This window comes from Schistocerca piceifrons, chromosome 7, assembly GCF_021461385.2.
Source record: "Schistocerca piceifrons isolate TAMUIC-IGC-003096 chromosome 7, iqSchPice1.1, whole genome shotgun sequence".
Taxonomy (NCBI): Eukaryota; Metazoa; Arthropoda; class Insecta; order Orthoptera; family Acrididae; genus Schistocerca; species Schistocerca piceifrons.
The window spans coordinates 518,245,638-518,265,654 of NC_060144.1; the positions used below are offsets into that span (position 1 = coordinate 518,245,638).

General features: G+C 45.5%; 1 protein-coding gene and 2 non-coding genes across 4 annotated transcripts in view; 1 reads left to right on the forward strand and 2 right to left on the reverse strand.

The window, feature by feature from the left end:
• LOC124804661 (zinc transporter 1) overlaps positions 1-20,017 on the reverse strand; it is a 682,916-nt gene that overhangs the window by 598,918 nt on the left and 63,981 nt on the right. The gene's annotated exons all lie outside the window — the stretch shown is intronic.
• On the reverse strand, positions 5,023-5,097 carry Trnas-cga. The gene has a single exon. It is a non-coding gene; the product is annotated as a tRNA-Ser (tRNA).
• Positions 5,173-5,247, forward strand: Trnas-uga. Its single transcript has one exon. It is a non-coding gene; the product is annotated as a tRNA-Ser (tRNA).

Here is a 20,017-nt window from a genome sequence, read left to right on the forward strand (position 1 = left end):
CGCGTTAAGGTCTACAGTCCCTTGGTGGTGTAAAAAATTTAGGTTTATAAGTCAGTGTAATCAACAGATACGTCTATTTATGTTACTTATTGACTGAGGTGAAAAAAAAAGGGTCACGAAGGGTGTCCCACAAGGTTCAAAATTGAGTCCACTTCTCTTCCTTAGGTATGTGAATGACCCTCCACTTAACATTTAACAAGTAAAACTGATACTTTTTGCTAATGATACAAGTGTTACAATAAATCCCATTAAAGTGAAAGCAACAGAAGAGTTAGTAAATGACATTTTCCAAAGAACTAATTAGTGGCTCTCTGAAAATGGGCTCTTCTTAAAGTCTGATAAAAAAAGCACACCGCATTCAGCTCTGTACAACAAATAGAGTCATGCAGCACTTGAGCAGGAGTCATTCAGTGGGACAGGAGACACCAAATTTTTTGGTGTACATGTTGATGAAGACTTGAATTGGAAGAAGTATATTACTGATACCCTCAAACAGTTAATTTCAGCTACTTTCGCTCTCCGTATAATTCCTAATCTTGGAAACAAACGTATTAACCTCCCGACTTTTTTTGCATATTTCCACTCAATAATGTCATACAGAATAATTTTGTAGGGTAACTCACCACGTATAAAGTATTGATTGCACATAAGCGAGCAGTAAGAATGTTGTGTGTCCACCCATAGACGTCATAGGCACCTCTTCAAGGCGCTACGCATTTTAACTGCGCCATCACAATACATGCTTTCGCTGATTAAGATCGTCATAAATAATACATCACAGTTTGAGAAAAAGAATGATGTACATTCCTGCAACACTAGAGCTAAAAATAACGTATTACCCATTGTAATTGTCGCCAGTGGCTCAAAGAGGAGTTCAATACGCTGCAATAAATGTTTTTGATCATTTGCTCAATAATTTAAAAATCATTTCTCCTGGACAACTCCTTTTCCATTGACGAATTTCTGCTTAAAAATCGTAGCCAGTAGAAAGACAAGGACCCTTCTTTTTAAGTGTAGTCACATGAGTAGAAATAAAATGATAATGTGGTCATTAATGTTTAATCGTGTATACATAACCTGTTAACTCACTCGCTCCACATCATTTCGATAAAAGAATCGTTCAAATGATCTATGGAACATGCAACTAACTGTTTTGATACAGTGCATTCATCATTCGTCAAAAGCATAACAGAAAAATATTACTGCATGAAAACATAAAATGTAAGTTGTTGTAAAATGGAAAGCCATGCACTAAGCAGTACATTGATAGCTAACTCCTACCTTGCTACTACGAGACCAATGTCTGGCAGGGCTATGCCAGGCATAGGCTGAACTACCAGCTACGCTGGAGTTTATTGTATCCCATTGAAAGTACCTTGTCATTGCATTGCCACCTCTGAATAGTGAAGGCTAGGACTGACCGCACCTGCCTCTGTGTGCTAGTACACTTGCCAATAGCAGGTACCACCATCGGATAAGACTCGTTATGTGTTTCACCTGTATCCCGTAAGATGGCGGACTTCAGGTAAACTTGTTAATATCAGGATGAGGGATATATTGCTTGTTACATTAGAAAGAAAGAGCCATGCATTGACGTCAGTAGAAGAAGGGTGGCAACACAAAACGGGTTATGGTATGCTCTTCCATGGTGATCCAAACTCCCACAGAGAATCGCGACTACTTCTCGAGGAGAAAATATGAGAAGTGCACACGGGACATTCTCACAATACAATTATATTTTCAGAAGGCAGGACCTTTCTGGGTATACTCCATATATGACCCACTTGTAGTTATCACCATATGCTAGGAGCAGGAATGTTCAAGGGGAATGGAATGCTTAAAACTATGGGATTGTGGGATACTACCGAATGGAACTCAATGTGAGATCCTGGGACCGACTTTTCAACTTCAAGGAACCATGACAGTGGTCATGGCTCTGAATCTAACGTATCTTCTTCTCCATTTTATTAAATCTTTTCTCAGTTCGTATAAGAGTATAAACTGAAGTCCCCTGCTCGCTTCAGATGGTTCAAATGGCTCTGAGCACTATGGGACTTAACATCTGAGGTCATCAGTCCCCTAGAACTTAGAACTACTTAAACCTAACTAACCTAAGAACATCGCACACATCCATGCCCGAGGCAGGATTCGAACCTGCGACCGTAGCGGTCGCGCGGTTCCAGGCTGAAGCGCCTAGAACCGCACGGCCACTCCTGCCGGCCCTGCTCGCTTCCTTTTGTGTGTCCGGGCTTGCCTCATGCACTACGGCAGGGAGTTTGACAAGATCTTGGAATTCCCAGGACCGACATCTTGCTAGTAATGATATCGTAACAGGCAAAAATCGTCGAGATTCTGCATTCCCGGCATTGATTATCTATATACGTAATTTTGTATAGAGCCTTTAGTTGACCTTTTTTCAATTTCTTTTGCACGACTTTATTCCTCTTGACTCTGATCTGTATTCCTACTTCGCTGTTGTGGAGATAATAGGCGGAATTTTGCTGAGAGTGAGCTGGGGGCGGTGTGTGAACTGTTAGCTGTGTACGTGTTCCAGTCCAGTGCTCGGATCTCAGAATCTTCCTGAGAATAGTTAGATAACTACGGGGTTTCTATGATTGGCTTTGGACTTGTGGGAAGTTTAACTGTGTCTCGCGTCTCAAAGCGAGGCTGGTGTCCCTAATTTGGACTAATTCTGCGCGTGTAGCAGTACACAGAAGTAATCTGACGCCGCCATTAGACGCTGCATGGAGAACCTGTGAAGCGGCGGGGATCTTGCCTCGCGCGCCGCTCTGCGCAGAGTGTGTGTGGACAGTCGCCGCTACCGCGACCAGTGCACGACTTCGTCGCTGCTGAAGCTCTGGGTAAGAGGCCAGAGGGACGTTCCAGTACTCACCTCGAATTTCTCGCACATCGGACACTCTCCGGCAAAATATGGTACAGTGCATGTCACTCTTGTGTATCAAATGGGATAACGGAGCGGATGCACATAATTATAGACCATCAGGGATTAAATTAAAGTCTCTGCAATGAATGAATGGAGCGGTGGAGAGAGAGTTATTGCGGAAACAGTGTCCTGGTGCTACAGAATAGAGTAAAATATGGCGTCTTCGTCAGAAAGAAAAAAAGGAACGAAGATTAGAGTTTAACGTACTGTCGACAGCGCGACCATTGGGTTGTTTGGGGAAGGAGACCAGACAGCGAGGTCATCGGTCTCATTGGATTAGGCAAAGAAGGGGAAGGACGTCGGCCGTGCCCTTCCAAAGGAACCATCCCGACATTTGCCTTGAGTGATTTAGGGAAATCACGGAAAACCTAAATCAGGATGGCCGGACGCGGGATTGAACAGTCGTCCTCCCGAATGCGAGTCCAGTGTCTAACCACTGCGCCACCTCGCTCGGTGGCCATTAGAGACGGAGCGCAAGCTCGGATTACGAAATGACGGGATTTCATCCCGGCATTTACAGATACCATGAAAAAACCAAGATCTGGATGGCCAGACGGGGATTTGAACCGTCTTCCACCCGAATGCGGGTCCATTGCACTCACCCAGCGCGCTACCTAGCTCGGTGGATCTGCCTCTAGGGAGGCGACAGGGTGTGAGTATACTCTGCGACCAGAGTGTGCACTGCGTGTCGCCTATAAAGCAGTCACGTGCTCCGTGTGGCAGCCTGTGTCCTGGATTCCTTACCGGGCGATGCATCCGATCATTCTCGAGCTCTCTATGTTCAGTACCCATTAGAGTTGAAACAAAGGTGAACACATGTGACATGTTAGACGTATTGAACGAACAGAACATTTACAGAATGACCATCACACCGTAGGAACGCTTTCCAGAAAAGTGAAGAATAGCACCTAATGAGGAGCAACCAAGTGGATCCAAATGGGAAGGAATAATTTTATATTTCTATGCTATGCGAAACCCGTCCTTCTGAGTCCGTAGTTTGGATGTTAAACACACAAATTGAAGGCTGCAGCTCTTTCGGGATCTGTCTTAGCGAATCACGAATGACACACGTATCCTGTTGTTACGATACCAGATGTAGATAATCTGTACTAGCGGACAGTAAGAGTGATTTCAGGTGTGCCGCAGGGGAGTGTCATAGGACCGTTGCTATTCACTCTGCAGGAGAGACGCTCAGTAGTTCGGTACGGGCTTTTGTCAAAGTTTCGAGAACGTACCTTCACCGAAGAGTCAAGCAGTATATTGCTCCCTCCTACGTATATCTCGCGAAGAGAGCATGAGGATAAAATCAGAGAGATTAGAGCCCACACAGAGGCATACCGACAATCCTTCTTTCCACGAACAATAAGAGAATGGAATAGAAGGGAGAACCGATAGAGGTACTCAAGGTACCCTCCGCCACACACCATCAGGTGGCTTGCGGAGTACGGATGTAGATGTAGATCCATGGATGAGCGTTTCAGAACAGCAATTTTGTACCAACCTTGCAACAAGGGCACCTTAATTTCAAGAAGTGATGCCTTCATCACGTGAAACGTATAAGCTGGTTCTCTTCTTTCACGAAAAATGATGCGTTCCCTGTCGCATAAATGTACCAGAAACGTTCAATAAGTAATGCAACACTTTTTTTACTGAAAGCAGGTTCGCGTTTGTTTCAGGATTCCAATACACTACATTATTCCCCAGCCTTTTGGCTACGGAACCATATTTTGCAACATAATTTCCGTTCAATACGATGGCCTAACGCCCACTTCCTGGGTGGGCCCGTATGCCTTCATGGGACCACTCTGCTGGTCGTCGTCGAGGCGACGTCTTGTTGCATCAATAACCTCACCATCATCCAGGTAATGCTTCTCGCGGAGCACTGGGTCAACCAGGGAAGGTGCGCGATCCGGGCTGCAGGGCGGGTGAGGGAGAACAGTGCAATGAACGTTTGTGAGCTTCTGTCGGGAGCGCAGACTTCGGTGGGGGTCTTTCGTTGTCACGTAGAAGAAGCAGTTCGTTTGCATTTCTGCCGCGACAAACACTCAACTTGAAACTTCCTGGCAGATTAAAACTGTGTGCCGGACCGAGACTCGAACTCGGGACCTTTGCCTTTCGAGGGCAAGTGCTCTACCAACTGAGCTACCCAAGCACGACTCACGCCCCGTCCTCACAGCTTTACATCTGCCAGTACCTCGTCTCCTACCTTCCAAACGGGGCGTGAGTCGTGCTTGGGTAGCTCAGTTGGTAGAGCACTTGCCCGTGAAAGGCAAAGGTCCCGAGTTCGAGTCTCGGTCCGGCACACAGTTTCAATCTGCCAGGAAGTTTCATATCAGCCCACGCTCCGCTGCAGAGTGAAAATCTCATTCTGGAAACACTCAACTTGTTTCTTCAATTTTTGTGTGCGCGTGCGCGCATGTACCAGAATAGGAAACCAAACAAACAACGAATTAGAACGGCAACAGCTAAGTCCACTTCATGTTAAAGAGCATACATACTTTCTAGAACACACTCCTGCTTCATTTCAGGATGGATAATGCATCCACTAAACAGCCATAACCAAACTATCTGTCAATTATGATGCTTAAAATTTTATTTTCAACTGTTTTCCAAGACTATCGTTTAGACCCTTCCTCTAATAACCAGCGCAGAAGCAAAATACTGCAGATAAGAGTTAATTTTGCTGATCGTTTCGCTAGGTCAGAATCTCGAGAACTCATTTGAGTGGTAGCTGTGATTAATATCGGTTTCATAATATGCCAGATAGTGTGCCGCGGCATTTGACCCCTGACTGACGTGGCGGCGCGATGCTGTACGGCTGGGCGAAAAGTACGAGGCAGGTTCCCTAAGTCAGCAGATGCGCACACGAACTGCAGCCCGCTACTGGCTCCAGTAGAATGGCGACACTCGTTTGAGGAAGACGTTGCGTGCTGCGCGCTGCAGTGGATAACATCGAGTATCGTGCCGCGATCAAGTTCCTGACAAAAGAACATCTTGCCCCCGCTGAAATCAAAGTCCGCTTGGATGGTGTTTAAGATGTGCTCCCCCTTCGTACTCCACAGTAAAGGAATGGTCTAAACAATTTAGTCTGGGGAAAGGCAGCGTTGCTGAGTATCCACATGATGATCGACCGTCTAAGGAGGTGTCTGAGGGAACCATCGCTATTCTTGACAGTGAGTTTCTGAGTGACAGACGGCTGTAATCCCAGGAAACTGGAGGAAGGTTAGGGTTATCTAAAACAATCTTCTCCAGATCATCCATGATTATTTGCACACGATAAAGGTGAGTGCAAGATGGCTGCCCAGATTTCTCTCTGCAGTGAAGAAGGAGCAGCGTGTGACTCGTTGCACCGAGTTCTTTGGGGCTGTTCCGTGGCGACCAGAAAGATGTACCGGAATCCATTCTTACAGGAAATGGAACTATGGCTTTTTATTATAACGCTCTGTCCAAACGAGAAACTCTTGAATTGGACAAACGAGGTGAAGCTCCACCAAGAAAGGTGAAGGTCGCTCAATCCACGAAGAATTTCGTAGCAACGGTCTTCTGAATAGAGGACTTCTCTAAATGATTTCAAAGAAAGGAGCACCACTGTGAAGACGGCCGTTGTGGCCTTGCGGTTCTAGGCGCTTCAGTCTGGAACCGCGTGACCGCTACGGTCGCAGGTTCGAATCCTGCCTCGGGCATGGATGTGTGTGATGTCCTTAGGTTAGTTAGGTTTAAGTAGTTCTAAGTTCTAGGGGACTGATGACCACATATGATAAGTCCCATAGTACTCAGAGCCATTTGAACCACTGTGAAAGCACAATACCATGCTTCGCTTCTGCACAAATTACGCTACTTCGTAAAAACTAAAGAGGCGAGGAAGGTTGCCACGTGCTGTTCGTCTTCTCCATGACAATGCGCCAATGCAAACGATGGCAGTTGCGAAGCTGCAGTAAAGTAATGTGGCTTCCATGAGAATGACTACCCACCCTATAGTCCAGACCTAGACTCGAGTCTCTACTCTCTCTCATCTCCAAACAGCAGAAATATCATCGAGGGAGGAAATTTGATGATGAAGTGAAAGCAGCTCTAACGGGACATTTTGCCGATAGGGAATCAGATTGCTTTTTGAGAGGCTTAGAATTGTTAATTCACAGATGTGAAAAGTGTATTGAAATAAAGGGTGATAACGTTGAAAAAATAGCATCGTTGTTTTATTTTTATAACTTTGAAAACGTAGTCAGGCCGGAAACTTTCGGAACCTACCTCGTTTATGTTGTCTTCAGGCGCTCTCCTCTGGGCTCTTGAGGTGTTGTGTGGTGTTGAGTAGAGCGCTTCAGAGCCTGTGTGTGCTGTACACCGTCCATCCCCTGGTGCAACGGGTCCAAGAAAGCTGTCACTGGCTGACTCTTGATGGAGCCACAGTGATGTTTATGTGGTTCCCGTCACGTTAGCCTGTTACCAAGGCTGCAGTCCTGCCTCTGCCCGCTTGTTCTTCCATCCCTTCGACGATCTCTGTGTCGCCGTCTGTCAGCAGGTGGCGTCACTTTGGCTTCGCCACTGGTCTTCCCGTAATGGGAAACAAGCGCCGGTGAATTCTGTCCGAGCGGCTTAACCGACCTCCTCTCGGGGCGAGAAGATCATTTTAGCTAGGTAGCGTATTGGGCACTGTCTTTTTAGCCGCCGCCATTTGTTAAGTGGTGCTCCCCACTACTTCGTGTTTATTGTCGTCAACCTTTGACAGTTCGCCCCTTTTTTAACCACTTACTTTCTAATTTATATAGGTTGACTGTTACACAGAAGAAACCAGCAACTAGCCACTTTTTACAGTGCTATTTATTTATTTAAACAGCGCTGTTACCGGTTTCGAAACGGCAGGTTCAGCTTCAGGCGGCTGGTTCACGTTAAGATAAATTTTACATCAGCTTTCGCTTTTCGTTTTCCCATCTGATGAAATTTCCTTGCGGTGGTGGTGCCTTACAACCAAAGCAAGATGTGAGACAATGTCTTTTTAACTATAATTGTGCCTCACAACGACTTTAAGTGATGTTAACAAATACTTAAAGGAAAGACGTTTGGGCTACTTACGATTAAAAATACACGCCATTATGTTCCAGTGCAAACTGCTTGTGATCTTGCAGCAGCGAAAACGGTATAAAAAGAGTGCAGCATACTGTTTTCGATGCTGGAAAATTACAAGCACTCTGCACTGCATCATAATGGCTCGAATTTTTCATCGTAAGTAACCGAAACATCTTCTCTTTAATAACTACGCGCTTTAAATAAATAAATAAATAGCGTTTTAAAAAGTGGTTGGTTGGGTTAAAAGAGGGGGTGGGGGAGGCACCAAACTGCCAGGTCATCGGTCCCTCGTTCCGATTAAAATAATTCCACAAGGGTTGGAGTAAAATAATAGAGACATACAAAACACAGTTGGAAGAAAGGAGAAAACCACAACAATCACAGGAGGACAACAAACACTAAAATGGACAAAATCGGACAAGAAAACCACACAGAGACGCACGAAACATGTAGAAGGGATCAAAACAAGAGAGCATATTACCACGGCTGGCTGACCATAAGAATAAAAAGGAGAAGCCAGCCACTTTGCAACACATTAAAACCTCCACCCTTAAAGTCCTAGAGTGAAGGACACACAGGGACAGAGGACATGCGCTAAAACTTAGATCAAATGATAAAACCCACCCTCCCGAATAAAACGTAAAACTAAAGCTGCTGTTGAGGCACTGTCGCCCGACACTGAAGGTAGGGCGCTGGAAAAGTTAAAATTCCGCCGTAGAGCGGCTAAAAGTGGGCAGTCCAGCAAGAGGTGAACGACCATCATTTGTGAGCCACAGCGACACCGAGGTGGGTCCTCGCGATAGAGGAGGTAACCATGCGTTAGCCACGTATGGCCAATGCTGGGGGGTAGTTCTCCGACGCAGACGTACCCAAAAAGACGTCTGATCTTCGTCCAGACTTGGGAAGGTGACGTGTGGCACCCAATGGTCGACACGTTCCTCTCCCAACACCCCTGTTTCCGTCGTTTTATAAGCAGGCAAACTCTGGCACAGAGCCGCTTGAAGGCTATTAGGTGCTATAGGGAAGGGTGTCACTTATGTCGCTGTAGAGCTCGCCGACGATCTTTAATAAAAATAGTGGCTGGTTGCTATTATTTTCTACGTAAGAGTCAACCTATATTTTGTACACAGCCACGGGCTCAGAATGTCAGGTTTCGACAAATTAGCTTTCTAATTTATGCTTGCCGTGTGGGTTATCAGCCATTTTAGAGAACCATGTGCGGGCTGTCGACCGCGTTTTACTTTTTATCTGTCGTAGCGATATGGCGAAGGACATTTAATCTTTATTTCAGGACCTCCGTTGTCTCTATGGCGTCTTTTATAGCATTTTGTCCAAGAAAGTACCTGTTTTTTAGGTCTTTCCTTCCGTCGATTGGGCTTCAGCTGCAGTCGTTTTTAATTCTTTTTTTCATCTTCCTATTCTACGGTTCTAACATGGGCGCGTAAGACCTTAATTGCTTTCCCGCCTTAAAACAAAACAAATGGCCCTCATGAAGCCCTTCGATCTTTTCACAAACAAATATTCTATTGGGATTTACGAATGAAAAGCCTGCTGCTTAATCCTTCCATATACACACAATGTAGACGGCCTTAGTCCTGTCTCTTTCGTGCGGCTGCACTGAAGTAGTAATTAAGCCCACAGGAAAAAAATTTAGTCACCCAAAGCCTCTACAAAAGGCGCAGCGATCGAGTGGCGAGTTCGGCCGACCGCGCACTACCTCTACGTGAGCATAAGAGAGCGGCGATCAGTGAAACACTTGTGTTTCGGGTGGGCAGTGTACCTAAATATCGGTAAATGGAAGGACGTTGCACAGTAGCAAAAAGGTGCAATCATGTCTGGGCGTGCCCATTGGCATGCGGTGTGTGTGAAGTTGCTGGATTTGTTGGCGTTTCGTCGCGGACTGTTCAACTTGTCTATATAATCAGTAATGTAACACGCGTGTTCACGAAACACGTCGTCATAATTGTGATCGGAAAAAGATCCTGACAGATGAATCAAAGATGCGTTTCACGGCTTGTGAATCAAAATCGCTTCCACATCCAACAGAAATTACTGCGGGCAGTGAATGCATGTGCACTCCAACCTATCAGCGAGAAAAATGCATGCAGTGAACATTTTGAATCGGTCACCTCACAAGGGGACATTGCTTACACAGGCTCATAAAGACGACAACAGCGAAGTTCGTCGGGCTGGAAGAATGTGCAACTGATTTTCTGAACACTCCTCCACTCTGTCACATCACGATTGGCCTGCGAAATCACTTCACTTGGTCCCCACAGAACATCTGTGGGCCATGTTGGAACATCAACAGCGGGTAAAACGCCAAAATGAGGCTCTTCCCCATTTGGTGGAAGTGCGCGATCAAATCCTCAGCGAGTGACTTAACCTGGATGCGATGTACCTGCATAACCTTGTGTACTCTCTTCTGAACCGAATCCAGCCGGTTATCAAATCGAGGTGCGGAATTACGAGTCCACGGTCTTAAATGATGCTTGTAATCATCTCTTTATGGGATGAATTTTTTTTTTGTCCGGTGAGGTTATCTGCACATTCAAGTATGTGGTACACAGCATTCTAATTTTACTTTTGTTGCCCGCCGTCTTCATGGCACTCCGATTTTAACGGACAACAATATATTGGAATGAATTTAACGAAATGTGTGTATCTCCGTAGCTCTGATGTAAGCCGCATCAATCCCCATTTTAGGCGCGTCCGCTCATTCTTCGTAAAGTTGTATAGAACAGTCAATTGCAGGAAATCGCACTAGGAAGATATACGACGCAATATGGCAACAGTATACGAGTAAAGTTGAAACTGAGAATAAATGCACGAACTGGAAAAAGATGTGAGCTAATATTCATAATCCACTCATTAATTGCCGGCCGGGGTGGCCGAGCGGTTCTAGGCGCTACAGTCTGGCTCCGCGCGACCGCTACGGTCGCAGGTTCGAAACCTGCCTCGGGCATGGATGTGTGTGATGTCCTTAGGTTAGTTAGGTTTAAGTAGTTTTAAGTTCTAGGAGACTGATGACCTCAGCTGTTAAGTCCCATAGTGCTCAGAGCCATTTGAACCACTCATTAATTCAAATGCGCGATCTCTGTGGCTCAGTGTTCTCCTCTAACAGATTTCTGCAAACAGCAAATTACATAGTAAAGGGCTTAAGCCGCGCTCCTTAATGGCTGTAACGTAGATGAGACGATGCGTCACCGTCTAACATGCTGTGAGAAGCCTGAAACCCAGCATTGGAAGAGACACAAACTTGCTATCATAACGCTTACTTCGCCATCCACATACAGTACAAAACACATTCTATTCCAAGACAAGTTCTTTTACCCAAGAGTGAAACATAACGCATTTCTATGGCTCCTAGCCAGTTAAACTTACTAATCAACTGGCAATAAGACCGCACTGAGTCTTCAAGATTACTGGTGTCACCTGACAGTGAAGCGTAACAGGCTGCCAAATTGCAGGAAATACGAAGACAACTTTGCCCGATTTTTGGCCGCTGTACTACTATACTGACCATTTGTACTTTGAGGAGGAAGATTTTACGAGATTTCCTTTTTATTCTCGAGAAAGGAGAATTTCAGCCTTCTGTTTTCCTTGCTGAAGAGCAGATCCACGACGGCAGAGGGGCCAAGATTCATTTGTTCACACGAAAAGAACTTTAAGAAGAGTATCTTTTCACGAGAACAATTATAGCTTTGCTTTAAGAGAGGAATAACTTTTAGTTTCACAGAAGAATACATTTACTTTAGATTTTGCATTATAATGACAAAAACAATAAAACAACGAAGATAGTCGTAGACGATAAAGGAAGAGAGCGAACGGATGGGCTATACGGGGATTTGATGGCCCACAAAGACAGAGTGGTTATCGTGTCTGGCAGGTATGCGGAGCATCCGCGTTCGATTCCCGGTACTGCCAGGTATTTCCCGTTGGTGGGAGGACTGGAATGAGTGCCAGCTCAGGATCTGCAGGAATGAGAAATGGCGGCTCCAGCGTCAGGTGAGCCGACAACGGCCGCAAGAACGGTGTGCTGACGTCACTCACGCACCATCAAGCCGCATCTCATGACGCTACTGGCGGACGACGGTCTCTAGCGCCAATCCACGTACGAAGAGGGTCTACGTCTACGTCTACATCTACATCGGTACTCTGCAAATCACACAAGTGCCAGGCAGAGGGTTCATCGAACCACCTTCACAACAATTCTCTATTATCCCAATCTCGAAATAGCGCGCGGAAGAAAACGAACGCGTATATCTTTCTCTGCGAGCTCTTATGTCCCTTATTTACTTATGATGATCGCTTCTTCCTATGTAGGTCGGCGTCAACAAGATATTTTCGTATTCAGAGGAGAAAGTTGATGATTGAAATTTCGTGAGAAGGTCATACTGCAACGAGAAACGCCTTTGTATTAATGATTTCCACCCCAAATCCTGCGACGCTTTGCCCCCTGTTTATCGATAATAAAAAACGTGCTGCCCTTCTTTGAGCTTTCTCGGTGTACATCATTAACCCTCTCTGGTAAGGATCCCACACTGCGCAGCAGTACTCCAAAAAAGAACGAACAAGCGTAGTGCAGGCAGTCTCTTTAGTAGATCTGTGGCATTACAGAGTTTTATTTGGAGTACTGCGAAGCAAGGCCTCGAAAAAGGATGGACAAGCGTAATGTAGGCAGTCTCTTTAGTGGATCTGTTGCATCTTGTAATGGTTCTGCCAATAAAAAGCACTCTTTGGTTTGCCTTCCCAACAACATTTTCCACGTGCTATTTCCAATTTAAATTGTCCGTAATTGTAATTCTTAGGTAGTTAGTTGAATTTCAGATTTGACTGATTTATCGAGTAACCGAACTTTAATGGATTTCTTTTAACACACTTTTCATTATTTAGGGTCAATTGCCGATTTTCGCATCTTATAAATATCTTTTCTAAATCGTTTTGCAATTTGCTTTGATCTTCTGATGACTTTACTTGATGATAAACAGCAACACTAGCTGCAATCAGCCTAAGACGGTTGCTCAGATTGTTCCTAAATCGTTTATATAGATAAGCGACAGCAGAGAACCTATAACACTGCCTTGAGGAACGCAAGAAATTACTTCTATTTTACTCGATGACTTTCCGTCACTTACTACGAACTGTGACCTCTCTGACAGGTAGTCATCAATCCAATCGCGTAACTGAGACGATATTCCATAAGCTACAGTGTCAAAAATCTTCTGGAAATATAGAAACACGGAATCAATTTACAGGACCCTCGCTCGACGAATTGTTCAGTACCGTTCGTCGGTGTGGGACCCTTGCCAAACTGGAGAAACAGACACAATACAATGCATGCACGCTTGCACACAGTATTCTGACGGTTGCACAGGCTATGAATGTACCAGCATTTCACATTTGCAATGGCTTATATTGCACTTACATTAGCCTGTGATCTTGCAATGTTAATGAAATATTGTATATATGGTTCTCGGGCGAGACGTCGGATGTCATAGCGAAAACTCCACAGTATTTCGTCAGCGCAACTGGCCGACATCTTCAGGTGCGACGAACACACTGCTAAGGCAGGACCAGAGCCCCCTATTTATGCCAGTCTTAGGCAGGAAGTGCGCATGCGTGGAGGTGCCAAATTCGATGGCCAATAGCGACGATATCAACCGATAGCTGGAAGGACAGCAACGCCACCTACAGCATGAAGAACCAAAGACTTCGGCGCACGCGCGGAGGCTGCCGCTGCTACTCTGCGCCGCCATCGGCCGCCCCAGCGACCTCTGTCGGAAGCTGCAAGCAAAAATGCGCGTCCACGTAGGCGTCTTGATTATCCTCCCGTTGTCAACAGAATATTTATGTTGGTGGCGAATCGTCATCCGTCTTATGACCAATAGCACTCCTCTCTGCTCGGAGCGACTTCAATATGGCCAGTGCTGGATCCCAAGCTGTACTAAGCTGAAAGCTCGTGTCTCTGTTTACAAGATTCGTCAAGCTACGTATTTCCACTGCTTCCTTAATAACACTGTCCCAGTACGAACTCGTCGATGCGAGAATTTTTGTATGTTGATAATTCATAGAATGGCCTGTACTGAGACAATGCTCGGCCACTGCAGACTTTTCTGGTTGCTCCAGACGAGTGTAGCGTCGGTGTTCAGTGCATCTCTCTTCTACAGTGCGACAAGTTTGTCCGATGTACGACGTGCCGCAGCTACAAGGAATCTCGTAAACACCGGGTCTTTTTAGGCCAAGGCTGTCCTTAGATGAACTCTGAGTTTTTCCGGCGGACGAAAGACACAGTTAACTTTATGCCTCTTCAATAATCTTCCTATTTTTGGAGAAACGCCGCCGATGTATGACAAGATGACCATTCCCCTTTGTTCTTCGCCTTCCTCCACTTCCTCACGTTGGGTAACCCGCTTCGGTTGTAAGGCGCGGCGAATCTCCCGTTCGGAGTATCCATTTTGTTGGAAAGTGGTACGCAGATGGAGTAGCTCATTGGATAAACTGTCTGAGTCTGATATGGCTCGTGCTCTGTGGACCAACGTCCTCAGTACGCCACTTCGTTGTGAAGGATGGTGACAGCTGGTGGCCTGTAAGTATAAGTCCGTGTGCGTTGGTTTACGGTACACTGCGTGACCTAATGTGCCATCTTCTTTTCTCCGTACCAACACGTCCAGGAATAGAAGCTCGCCGTTTTTCTCCATCTCCATCGTGAACTTGATGTTGGGATGAAGCGAGTTAAGATGCTCAAGAAAAACATTCAGCGATGGAATGCCGTGAGGCCAGATAACAAAGGTGTCGTCCACATATCGCCAAAAACACGTAGGTTTCAAATCCGACGTCTGGAGTGCTCTCTCCTCGAAGTCTTCCATGAAAAGATTAGCCACAATGGGTGACAGGGGACTACCCATTGCGACGCCGTCAGTCTGTTCAAAGTATTGTCCGTTAAATGAAAAGTACGTCGAGGTGAGCACATGTTGGAATAACTCTAAAAGTTCCCCATCCAGCTTCTCGCTAATGAGCAACAACGATTCCTGCAATGGTACTCGAGTAAAAAGTGAGACTACGTCAAAACTCACGAGTTTATCTGATGGTGCGAATCGTAAGTTCTTGAGCCGACGAATAAAGTCTTGTGAGTTACACACTTTCCTACTAAAGGGCTCAGGTGCGCTGCCAGATGTTTCGCGAGATTATACGTTGGTGCCCCGATATTACTCACAATAGGCCTCAGTGGCACATTATCCTTGTGAATTTTGGGCAATCCGTATAGCCTGGGAGGTACGGGAAATGTTACCTAAACAAGTGTATTCCCAAAATTTCGACTTTCAACATTAGTTATTTCTCGGTGTTGCGATTTTTTCCGTCAGTGTACTTTAAGAACTGCAGTGGCAGACACTACAACAGAAATAATGTGCACGGCGGGCGGTCTTTCTTCGAGTAACTATTTCCGACGAATTTAATCATTCTTAAATACATGTTTAAATGCATGCAAGCTCTCAATAGCACACGACCAAATTAAGACCTTAAGGTCGAACTTTTTCACTGTCGTATTGATATCCTGTGGGCCCTGCACGGAGCCGTGCATTCGCGAAGTATGGCGGACAAGGCTACTAGCGTGACGTCACAAGTCAGTTGCGGGGCCCGAGCTCTGCTCTGTGACGTCTGGTAGTGGCTGTCCTCGAAATGCTAGGGGTGCTTCCAGAATGGAGTCCCACAAGGTTCGTTCTCGAATCCCCTCCCATTCAACTGGTACATCTAGCAGTCTTAGTTCTTGTTGCAGATGACACAAGCGGTTCAATTAATCCTGTTATACTGGATGCAACACATGAATCTGTTAACGTTGTTCAAATAATTGTTACATGTTTTTCTAAAACTTTATCCTCCGTTAATGCTGAAAAAATCATTGCTGCCTAAAAAATGCAACACCACCAATCATTAGCGTAGCAGTGGAACAGGAGTTAGTAAATAGGGAAACGAAACAGAAGTCTTGGTTGGAGGTATTGAGAAATATATGGACTGAAAAAAACTTATTACTGGGGTGCTCAAACAACCTATGGCTCAGAAAGAGATCCAGTGTGCAGTCTCAAGTATATTTGATCATTTTTCCAGTTACACAAAATGTCTATATCAAATTTTTAATTTAGATTGCAATCACTACCTTAATTTCTTGTAATACGGGTCCACAGCCTCGACAACTTTCTAAAATATCATGTTCAGTTTTAGCTGTAGAAGTTTCAAAAATGGTTCAAATGGCTCTGAGCACTAGGGGACTTAACATCTATGGTCATCAGTCCCCTAGAACTTAGAACTACTTAAACCTAACTAACCTAAGGACATCACACACATCCATGCCCGAGGCAGGATTCGAACCTGCGACCGTAGCGGTCACGCGGTTCCAGACTGAAGCGCTTAGAACCGCACGGCCACTCCGGCCGGCAGCTGTAGAAGTTTCACAGCTCTATTGCAGTTTCCGTTTTTGTGCCATTTTCGGCCATCTGCGAAGACAATACGACGTATTAAAACATAATACGAGAGTAACAGTATAAACTACAAGCCTGCAATAGCGCACTTTTATAGTTCACTTATGACGTGATTTAAAATCATTTCTGGACCGCTGCTTGCACTCCAAAAGTATCGAAAGTTGCACGACTAAAGACTGATGTGTCTGATCTTATGAAACGTAAGCCAGTGATTATCTTGTAACCTGTAAGTGGCCGGCATTTAAGCACCATGTGCGGAACAGGTGAGAGTCTCCATTCGCATAGAGCAGAGTGTAGAGTGTAGAGTGTAGCCGTGACAAGAGGCGCGGCCTTGGACGGCTACACGGAAGTGCAGGGCAAACGGTTGCTCCTCTGCCCACTCTCTCTCTCTCTCTCTCTCTCTCTCTCTCTCTCTCTCTCCCCTGCGCGAGCAACAGCATCGCATCATTACGCTATCAGTGTTTCAGGTTATCGGTTACTCAAACTGCTGTCTGGTAATGCCTAATCTAACAACACTGTTCGAACATGTTTCGTGTGTGATATAAGCCCATGTCTCTCCCCCTCCCCCCCACCTCCACCCCACTCTCTCTCTACACACACACACACACACACACACACACACACACACACACACACACACACACACACACACATTCAACATACTGCAATGTCTGATTAGGTCTGGTTCGCGACTCGTTTGGCAGACATATTATAAACAAACGTGCGAACACATCTGCAATATGGGGCAAATTTACGACACGAAGAATTTGTCTGTTACCTAGAGTCATGGGAAATAGTAGCGCTTCCTAATTGATTGATTGACTGATTGAGGGGACTATGGGACTAAACGGCGAGGTAATCGGTCCCGCAATTTAAAGTTACTTGCTTAAAATAGAGCCTGCGCTACAAGTGACCGGATCCATTCAGAGGGGTCAAACTGTATAGCAAAGAAGTAAAAATACACAGTAGAAGGCATAAAAGGATAGGCCACATCTAAAAACTGAGGGATAGAAGAGTGATCTTTGCACAGAGGAGTGGTCATGGGTGACCTGGAAAACACGAAGAGAGGCCACGACCACGACCACCCCGCCCCTGCTCCAGCAGAAAGGCAAAACCTCACAACTGAAAATAAAAACTACTTTCACGTAGGAAACTTGGGACCAGTTCAACCATCCATGAACAGTCTGTTAATATTAAGGACCAGGAATCTCTAAGGCTATACTTACTACGAAGGGATACCGTCAGTCAGGCTCCACAACCGCACTGTGTAGGGGTTGGCCGTTACGCAAGAGAAAACAATGGGTGAGCCTAGTATGAACGATGCGTACACGGCATAAAACAGTGGACTCTTTTCGAGAGAGCCGGCCGGAGTGGCCGAGCGGTTCAGTTCTAAGTTCTAGGGAACTGATGACCTCAGAAGTTAAGTCCCATAGTGCTCAGAGCCATTTGAACCATTTCTTTTTTTCTTTTCGAGAGAAGCGGAAGGAAGAGGCCCAAACTGCAGTGGTCTCGTTGATTCGTTGGTCGATTTGGGGGAAGGGGCCAAACAGCGACGTCATCGGTCCCATCGGACTAGGGAAGGATGGGGAAGGAGTGGGCCGTGCCCTTTCAAAGGAACCATCCCGGCATTTGTCTGAAGCGATTCAGGGAAATCAGGATGGCCGGACGCGGGTTTGAACCACCGTCCTCCGGAATGTGAGTCCAGAGTGCTGACCAATGCGCCACCGCACTCTAAAGTCTCCTGGATTGTGCCGAGTTTATTACTGAGAGCAGTAGCGCACCAGATGTCTTGAGGGCAGAGAGAGATCTGATGTGTATCCGCATATCTGCACCTGGTATCATCGAAAGGGACGGGGCCTCGCTTGCTAGTTTTACAGTCAACTACCAGGGGGAACGCGCCTGCTCGTCACCACCTACCTCGTACAAATTTATGCAGGGCTTGGCCGTAATAAAAGTGATCTAAGTTGGAGCTCCAGATGGCTAAGCGTTTATTTAAAAAAAAAATAAAGCATTTTTGGCGAGGGACGGGCCAAACATGAGCCGTTTATGTTACCGTTGTTTCAGGCCAGCAGCTGGCGTAGCAGAAAGAGCACAGAACGGTAATACGGCAGTCGTGCTTCGAATCTCTATGTAGAAAGGTTCAAATGGCTCTGAACACTATGGGACTTAAGATCTATGGTCATCAGTCCCCTAGAACTTAGAACTACTTAAACCTAACTAACCTAAGGACATCACACAACACCCAGTTATCATGAGGCAGAGAAAATCCCTGACCCCGCCGGGAATCGAACCCGGGAACCCGGGCGCGGGAAGCGAGAACGCTACCGCACGACCACGAGCTGCGGACCCTATGTAGAAAGCCTTTTCTTTGTTATTATAATTAATTTGTACGTTACTTATACGGTAAATAGATCGAAATAACGCTGCGATATTGCATTTATTAATATTTTCCCAAAATGCTTGAAAAGGCGAGGCAAATGACGATTTGGAATTGCAGATAAATTTCATGGGAGGGCTTATACGAAAAGTTCTTAGATAAAATTACATTCTCTTATTACATTACAACTGATAACTTACACACAAAAGCGGGGCAACTAACTGTTCCAGTACACCTACCGATGGCTCCACGAAAGTCAAAATGAAAGTAACGGAAGTCCTGTAGGCCTTAATCACAGTCCCATATCGGAGAGTTATTTGCATAGTCCTCGTGGAAGCTGTTAGTACACGCCCTTCTTGGAAATTCTTTGCAACCCCACATTTTCTTTCGCCTTTCTTTTTCGTGCCACTTATGAAGATATTAATAAATACAGTATACCGAGCATTATATCGGTTTATTTGTAACGTAAAAATTTAAAATTAAACAAGTTCCCGCATAGATTGTCGAACCCACGACCCTCGACTTACCACTCTGTACTACTATAGCTACGACAACCGCTGCTTTGCGGCTAATGTGAATGACTCATATCTCCCCCGATCTGCGACAGAAAACCCTTTTTTTTCTAAGCGCTTGCCCATCTGGAGCTCCCAATTCAGTCTCTTTCATTTCTGACCAAGCCCTGCATACACCACTAAATTAGATGAAATTTATGATAACGAGTAGGCGCGGCTCTCCTTAGAACACCCCACAAAATAATTAACTACGAGAGGCCTTCAATAAGTAATGTAACACTTTTTTTGGCCAGTTTCGGTTGAAAAAATGAGGAATTTGTTGTGGGACATCGTGGAATATTCCCTCTTCAGCCTCTGTAGTTTGATGAAGTTGCGATACGTGGCGGCGCTATGCGCAGCATTCAAAAATGCGTTTGTAACGGAGATGCGTTCCAAGCAGAGAGCTGTCGCAGTTTCTTTTGGCAGAAAACCAAAGCACCGCAGATACCGATACCAGTGTTACAAGAGTGGTGAAATTTTGTGAATTGTCAGGCCTCATTCCTAAACTGGTAGGGAAGGGTGGCAGAGTGTAATAAGTTATAAACTGCTCAGCATGTGGGGACAGCCATCGTCCCCATCCATGAGATTTGCATGTTGACTTTTC